Here is an 8766-nt window from a genome sequence, read left to right as displayed (position 1 = left end):
CACGCAGCGAGTGGCAAGGCCTTGGTAATGTTTTATTGTCACAAGGGATTGTTTCACACTGTGGAGTGCCCTAGGTGTATGTTTTGTGCTGCTCTCTACTATCACTCAAGGAGATCATTACAATCTGATTAAACCAGCTCCAGACTCCAAAGACAAGGGATTGTAGGAAAAAGCACACCTTCTTAATATGCTCAATTTCAGCTGCCCTGAAGAACAACACTGGGATAGCCAATTTAAAAGACAGGTATTTGGGTTTTTTCAGACTTGATTTTGATGGACCACTGCACACGGTTGAAGGGAGAAAATGGAAAACAAACCCTCAAAGCCCATTATGCCCTCTGGCATGTATAATGAAGACACTGCAACAATTATTAGTAAACGGAGTATTTCTAATTGCATTACAATGGAAATTCTGTAGCCTCTTGCCTGATGTGCTCAATAAAGTTTCATTCTCATTTAGCCAAATGAACTTGGGGAGAAACATTGGTGCTCATCATCATTCAAAGCATCAGGGAATGAATGTGTCTGAAATCTGTGCCTGCAACATCGGACTACCTTGAGTTGAATATTGAAAAGACTACCACAAAATATTTAAGTTCAGTTAACGTTACAGGCTATATTGTTTATCAGTTTTGATTAAATACGTTTAGTCTGAAATATATTACCTCGTTTTCAACATTTTTATTGCAAGGAGAAGACTCTCCGGTTGCTTACTTTCATTTGGAACAACCATTCGAGTTACGTCAGTTTACCGCAAAAATAGAATTTCAATTGAATTTTAATTTGCCCTTTGTTGGGGAAAACTTTTGCACCAGATACCACCTTGTTAGAGTGCGCTGAAGTGTTTTCCAAACACAGCACGAGTGATATCTGATTCACGAAGAAATGATTCTTAAGACCTGGATCTTTTAGTGAGTCAATCAAACTGATTCACAAAGCAGGCCTGATTGTTTTTGTTGTTTTTCAATTATGTCCGATTCCAAATAAACCGGGAACTTTTTACTGTGTTGTGTTAAAGACGTCATTCTGTTTACTAATTGGTTGTTTACATGACACTGTGTAAATAAAGATACATGTTCACACCAGAGTTCTGTGGCAATAACTTTACTAAAAAATAACTGGTAGCCTTCCTAATACATAATAATAAAAAACAGACCTACCACAGCATTTGGTTTAGCCTTTAGACTGTGAATATGGATGAATAAAAGTAAAAATATATGAACAAGACTCATCCTGTGATGTTTTATTGAATAAGAGTGGACAGTTCTTGCATCAGATTACCTTCCTCTGTGATGCAAGCTAGTCCTGTGGCCTGTGACCTAAAGGAATAAATTCATTAGACTTGCTGTAATAAGATTATCACCACTTTTGATGCTCAGGGTCTCAGGAGAGACTGACCTTACATGTGCTAGCGCCCTATTGCATATAGATTAAACAACATACACCTTACAGCAATCATTTCACCTTACAGGTTATAATATTGTTAAAATTCTGCAGCAGTTGAAAGGCTATGCACAATACAAAACTTTGAGGCACAAGAAATAGGCCTGAAAAAGTGGGGATTAACTATGATAACCTATGTCAGCGACTCAAAGGTTGAATTAATGGGGCGTCATATGGGTGCTGCCCCCATGTGGTTACTACACAATTACATATACATCACAATATTCTTTAATATTTTTTACATGCATTGAGGAATGCATTGTAACACTTTTTAAAAGTTTCACAAACAGGAGACACTTTTATATTGAAATTTTCTTAATTAAGCAATGCATAGAATGGAGTGTATTGAAAATCTGAAATAGCACAAAGTTTCCTGTGAGGGGTAGGTTTAGGTGTAGGGTTGGTGTAGGGCAATAGCACATACAGTTTGTACAGTATAAAAACCATTACGCCTATGGGATGTCCCCACTTTTCACAAAAACAAACCTGTGTGTGTGTGTGTGTGTAAACCTACACAGCAAGTTTAGGGGGAAAAATAGAATAATTATCGCTTCCAGTTCTATACATCAAAGTGTGATGCATAAATCTCACAGATGGTGTGCAATAAATTTGGTGTACAAGACATGAAGAATATTCTGAACCCCTTGGCTCCATACACATAACTCATAGAAAATGGCTGAAAACTGCTGTGGGAATCACCCAGTGTTTCGACATTAATCTGTGAGGAAAGACTTCGGTAAATGTACATTTTAGCCTTGATCTACTCCAGTGAGAAATGGTACATTATAAGGTATTCATTACTCCCCAAAATCTTTGTCAGTAGACTGAAGAGCTCAATCACATCACATCAATTACAAAGAATGTCAGAAAACTACAAGCACATCATTCCTGTTTTAGAAGCGTTGACTGTGGATAATTAAAGTGCAACATAATCAATGAGTCACTGACCTCTATATCAGTGGCTTAAGAAATAGTAAATTAGTAGAATAGCTAATCATTCATGATTTGACACATTTTTCTTTCAAATAGGCTGCTCTGATATAATGGCGATTAATTTGCCATAAGCTCTAAGTGAAGTTACTGAAGGAGTCACACCTTTCAGATTTTTGTTTTTTTTGTTGCTTAAAACTCAAGTCTGAACTCAGACTGAAGGTTTTAACATTAAACTGTTAAAAACAAACTTAACATTGCAGCAGGTGTCTGGCATGTCTATATTTGGCCCACAGGTGATATTCCCCCTGCAAGAACATCTGGAGCAGTGCGTAACGGGTCTCATCTGTAATGCCTCAGTGAAGCTCCAACTCAACTGAAGCCAACAGAAGACCATTAAAAAAGAATTAGAGGTTGGCATTTCCTTCAATACTGCAAACCAATTAAAAAATATGTGACCAGTTACTGCATATCCAAAAAACGTACATTGATATTTACAGTGTTGGGGGTAACGCATTACAAATCTGAGTTATGTAATCAGATTTTGTAATGCATTACTTTTAAAAGTAACTTTCCCCAACACTGGATATTTAAAAGACAGATCTGTCAGAGCTGATGACCTTATGAACAGTGCAGTTGACAAAAAAGTCCTACTTGCTGCATCAAGAAAAATAAATGTTCTGCATATGACTGAAAGCGTGCTAGTGCTAATGAGTAGTTTTTAGGTTTGTACCATTTAGGGGTAAATGTATTAAAAACACATAATAGTCTAAGAAACAGATATAAATTCCCCCATTTTAATTTTCTTAATATTCAACATCAAACATTGAGTGTAATTCTGTGCGTCTTTTTGATATCTCAAAGTCTAAAGACCACATAATATTTTGCAACAGTGTAATAGATTGAAATGACAGAGCAGCATTTGTGCAAAATTATGGTGGACAGCTGTGAAGAAGCCCATCTGTGTCACAATGGTGCTTCATTAAATCTTATGGTGGAATTACACACCTCATGTCTCCTCACTATTGACATAGAGTACAGACCCTAGAAGTTCTTATATAGGTGAGAGAAATTAGTAAAATGCATTTGAGGGACCATCTAAAAGCTGAAAATATGAAAGCATCACATGACATGGCTGTGTGGAAACTAAAAATTACAAATGCATTGCATTCAAAAAATTTATAGTTGCTGTATTTACAGTAATGGCAAAAAGTTTTGGCAGTGACATAAATTTTGTGTTTTGCAAAGTTTGCTGCTTAGGCTGTTGTGGTGTTCATTCACATTGTTTCTAGATTATCGTGTATAGTGATCAGATGCATTTCGGTGTTACAAGCCTACAATGCTGACTTCATTGTCATGTTTGAATCATGGCTTCAGACACCGTCACGTCAGGTACAGCCATCATCGCTTTGCATTAAAATGGCCTCACATGCAAGGAAATTGATACAAAGAATATTGCACCTGAAAGAACAATTTACCGGATCATCAAGAACTTCAAGCAGAGAGGTTCGACTGCAGTGAAGAAGTTTTCAGGACGCCCCAGAGTGTCCAGCAAGTACCAGGACCATCAGCTACGGAATTGTGTCACCAGCAGTGCAGAGCTTGCTCAGGAATGGCAGCAGGTTGGTGTGAGAGCATCTGCATGCACAGTGAGGCCAAGACTTTTTGACAACGGCCTGGCAACTCCCCGGATCTCAATCCCATAGAGAACCTGTGGTCAGTCGTCAAAAGGCGAGTGGATAAGCAGAAGCCCACAAACTGTGATCAACTCCGAGAACTAATAAGGCAAGAATGGATCACCATCGGTCAGGATTTGGCCCAGAAGCTAATATCCAGCATGCCAGAGTGAATTGCAGAGGTTATGAAGAAGAAGGGTCAACACTGTAAATATTGACCCATGATATTTTTGTTGCCAATAAAAGCCTTTAAAACTTATGATTTGCTTATCATTGTTTTTCAGCATAGAGACATGTGGGAAAATAATCTACAAATACTGAAGCAGCAAACTTCGCAAAACACAAAATTTATGTCACTGACAAAACTTTTGGCCATGACTGTATATACTTGCAGCCACTACAAAAATTACACCACTACTTAAAAAATAAGTTAATAGGTAATTAAAAAGATTTTAAATAAATAAATAAAATAATGAAAAATACAATTTGCACAGGTTAGCTAAGCTACATGCATCCAACTAAAATGTTTCAATGTTCCATGAATGATGACTATAACATTTTTGCCATTTTTTTTTCTACTAAATTCTATTATATTCTATTAAAATTACTGGAATAATGTTTGCTCATAACTTTGAGAGAACCTTGCCAGAACATTCCCTGTTAGCTGGGTATATTGCACATTTATTATAGTAAATTTAAGCTATAGATAAATATTGGTCAAGAGCACCATTTACTATGTGACCCACAGAGAAACATGAGGTCATTTGGAAAATGTAAATGTAGCTTAATATATAGAGAATCACTAAAATATAAAACAAACATGGACAGACTCCATTCCGACACCAGTCTGAAAGTAACTGAACATCCAACAAAAAGACAAGTTTGGATCAAGTCCTTATTAGGTCCCAAATATTAATATTCTTTTCTTCAGTGTATTTCAAGAACAAATTAGGAACAAATACAAAAAACATTTAATCTGTGTAAAGCTTCAGCAGCATCTTAATTCACTCAGCATGATCTAAAACCATAGCTATAAGTTCATGGTTCTTGTTGACATTGTGTTTTGCCATTTTCCTTGAGTTTGTGCTGCAGGTAGTTCAGGTACACTATTATCATGCTTATTCCCTCAGGTTTGCCTTTAGAGTCAGAGCTGAATTGCTCATCAAGATAAACCTATGCTGCCAAACTGGTCTCAGTCCAAATCTCCTGTGGCCTGACTATCAGAGCACATTTTAGAGTTGAGCATTGAGAATCTGTCATAAAAGACAACTGTCTATCACAAAACTGTAGCGTGTTTTCAAAACCTGACACTTCCTGTTGAGAAAGGGCAGAAATAGAGACTAGATGAAAAAAGAAAAGAAAGACAAGAGGGTGTATCAATGGATGTCCATTGAACATTTTTTAATTAAACAAGAGGGACTGAGCAGTGAGCACACAGACAGGCATAAGAAATGATCTCATGGGAAAGCCGGTGATGTTTTAATGAATTCTACTGGGCATCAGTCCAAGCTGTATTTCATGTGTTGTGACTTTGAACAGGTGAAATCTTTTTGCCTTATACTTACCTCATAGATGCCCTAAAAACCTTTTTGCACCCCTCAATTTGATTTGGATTACACTCTAAGAGAAAATGGTAGAAAAGCTGTCCCTGGGCCAGTATTCTTTTAAAAGGTACACCTTTGTTACTTATATACTCCTTAAGGGGTCAAATATTAGGCCCAACTTAAAGGTACATTTTAGTACCTAAATGTACCTAAATAGTACCTAAATAATGTTCCAGTAACAGCTTTTGACCGGTGTAAATGTAGCAGGTGTGTATTTAGGAATTTTGTGATTCCACTTGCCATGACCATATTTGGGGTTTCCTGCCGCCATGCTGACTTGGGGGGTTGGTGCACTTTGCTGCTTCCCCAGTCTGCATGAGACGTCACAGCGGTAGGTCGCACAAGTTTTGCAGTGATTCAATTAGGGCCGTATTTCATGTAACAGATGAATTCACATGATATATCTGTATGATTGTGATCTAAAGACCCTATGTGATGCACACTCAGATGTTTCATTGATTATTTTTCTTAACTTTTCTTTAAGTTATCAACCCATCGAACAAGCCTATCTGTCTAAGACGCAACTGCAAACTGGCTGATGTTTACACCTGCATGGCGCTTGAAGATTTTGATGTTGACTGTCTTGATATGTCATTTCAACAGGTGAAAGATCTGCAATTTAATGAAGTGAACACTGAAAGATCGGCAAATTGCAGTAGTAAACTGTGCGAGATGGAGAGACAACCCTACATGCACTATGAGAAACTGCGTGAGGCCCTGGATGACATGGAGGAGCGCGACATAATCAGAAAGTCAGCGAGTGATTATTCGTCACCTCTGGTGTTAGTCTGGAAGAGGAATGGTGATCTGAGGCTGTGCACAGACTTCCACTGGCTAAATGCGCGCACCGTTAAAGATGCACATCCTCTTCCGCACCAAGCGGATGCGCTTGCAGCTCTGGGCGGTAACGCATTCTTTTCCACAATGGACTTAACATCAGGTTATTATAATGTGGAGGTGCATGAGGATGAAGATTCACAGCTTTTACTACGCCATTTGGTCTCTACGAGTATAACAGGCTTCCTCAGGGGCTATGCAATAGCCCTGCGACGTTCATGAGGATGATGATGAACATATTTGGCGATCAGAACTTTATGAGCATGCGGTGTTATCTCGATGACATCCTCGTTTTCGCCCCCGATGAACAGCTTGCTTTGGAACGACTGGACATGGTTTTCCAGAGACTTCAGGCTCACAATTTGAAACTGTCTCAAAAGAAGTGTCATTTTATGAAACCTTCCGTTAAATTTCTTGGACACATTGTGAGTAGTGAAGGCGTAGCTACAGATCCTGATAAGGTCAGAGCGATTGTTGACATCACAGAACAGGATCTTATGGAAGATGGCTCTGATATTCCATCACAGACAAAAATAAGGTCATTCTTGGGGATGGTGGTTTTCTACCAGCAGTATATTGAAGGCTGTTCTCACATTGGTAAACCCCTTTTTGCATTAACATCAGGCATGAAGAAACCGAGGCATGGAAAAGGACAAAGATGTGCGATGGCAGGCAGAAAACTTACATCTTCAGACTGGACACAGGAATGTAGAGATGCATTTAATGCCCTGAAACAAGCTTTGCTGGAAAGGGTTGTTTTGGCTCACCCAGATTTTGGTAAATCCTTCCTGCTGTCTGTTGACGCTTCTAGTAATGGACTTGGTGCGGTGCTTTCTCAGGTAGGGGTGGGTGGAGAAGTTGCTCGCCCCATAGCCTTTGCTAGCAAGTCACTTAATTATGCCCAATCTAAATATCCAGCACACAGGCTAGAGTTTTTTGCCCTCAAATGGGCAGTCTGTGACAAATTTAGTCACTGGCTCAGGGGTCAGCAGTTCTCTGTGTGGACAGACAACAACCCACTGACCTACATTCTTACGAAGCCCAAGTTGGATGCGTGCGAACAGAGATGGGTCGCAAAGCTTGCTCCATATAATTTCGACATCAAATACATCCCTGGGCCTAAGAATGTAGTTGCAGATGCCCTTAGCCGTGAACCGTTTGTGCGACCCAGTGTGTTCCACCGACTTACCAGAGTGCCCTATGGTGCTCTTTTGGAGGAGTCTCAAGTAGTGAATCCAGAGAATGTCCAAGATGTGTTCCGCTGGTCATGTCACCCTTTGAGAAACAAGCACAAGAAAAGCTGTGTTCAGATATTGAAGTGAATCATGTTGTTTTCTCTGAGAAATCTTTTGTCTCTCAGGAGGACGTTTCTGCCATTTTGAACAGCAGTAAGCAACAGGAAAATCATGTTCGACCATATGCTTACCCGCTGCCACAGTTGATTGGGTCGATAATTCCATCTCCGCTATTGGATCATCCAGTATTGTCAAGGCAGGAGCTGATAGAATTACAACATGCTGATCCTGTTCTGAGCAGAGTGTTTTATTTTGTGGAGCGCAAGCGTAGGCCATCTAGGAGGGAGCGGAGCAAGGAATCACCTAGCGTGCTTCAGTTTCTGAGGCACTGGAACAAACTGTCAGTCAGAATGGGCTTATTATATCGTGTGTCCAAGGATGTCGTCACAAAGAATAAGACTTTTCAGTTTATTGTGCCTGCTGCCCTTCGAGATAAAGTGCTTAAGGGAGTACATGATGAAGCTGGACACCAGGGTCAACACAGCCCAGTCTGCATGAGACGTCACAGCGGTAGGTCGCACAAGTTTTGCAGTGATTCAATTAGGGCCGTATTTCATGTAACAGATGAATTCACATGATATATCTGTATGATTGTGATCTAAAGACCCTATGTGATGCACACTCAGATGTTTCATTGATTATTTTTCTTTACTTAAGTTTCTTTTTAATATCTGTAATTTTCTCTTTCTCAGCGTCGTGCATTGCTGCCGCACGCTGGTTTATATGCTGCACGAGTCCTCATATATATTCGTTTGTGTTATCCAGAATAAATGAGGACCTGATGGAAAGAATTTTCGCATATTCATTTGGGCATATTTCAGTTCATTTTATCTTAGGAATTCAACCCAGTCACCATCTTTTTAAAATGTCCATTAAAAGAAACGGCTCCTTCATTGACATGTACTTGAAAAGTTACTTAGTCAACAGAATGTCTAAGTGGAATGTCTAAATAAGTGTCATTTTTTGTTTGTGAATCGGGTC

At 39.2% G+C, this 8766-nt stretch overlaps 1 long non-coding RNA gene across 1 annotated transcript; it reads left to right on the top strand.

Moving 5' to 3' along the window:
• Positions 1-5968: 5968 nt before the first annotated feature.
• Positions 5969-8563, top strand: LOC107748201 (uncharacterized). The gene is made up of 3 exons (XR_001640894.1): positions 5969-5984; positions 8294-8295; positions 8478-8563. It is a non-coding gene; the product is annotated as an uncharacterized LOC107748201 (long non-coding RNA).
• Positions 8564-8766: the final 203 nt, after the last annotated feature.

Source organism: Sinocyclocheilus rhinocerous, unplaced genomic scaffold, assembly GCF_001515625.1.
Source record: "Sinocyclocheilus rhinocerous isolate Xijiao unplaced genomic scaffold, SAMN03320098_v1.1 scaffold289, whole genome shotgun sequence".
NCBI classification, from domain to species: domain Eukaryota; kingdom Metazoa; phylum Chordata; class Actinopteri; order Cypriniformes; family Cyprinidae; genus Sinocyclocheilus; species Sinocyclocheilus rhinocerous.
This window is presented reverse-complemented; position numbering and strand designations above follow the sequence as displayed.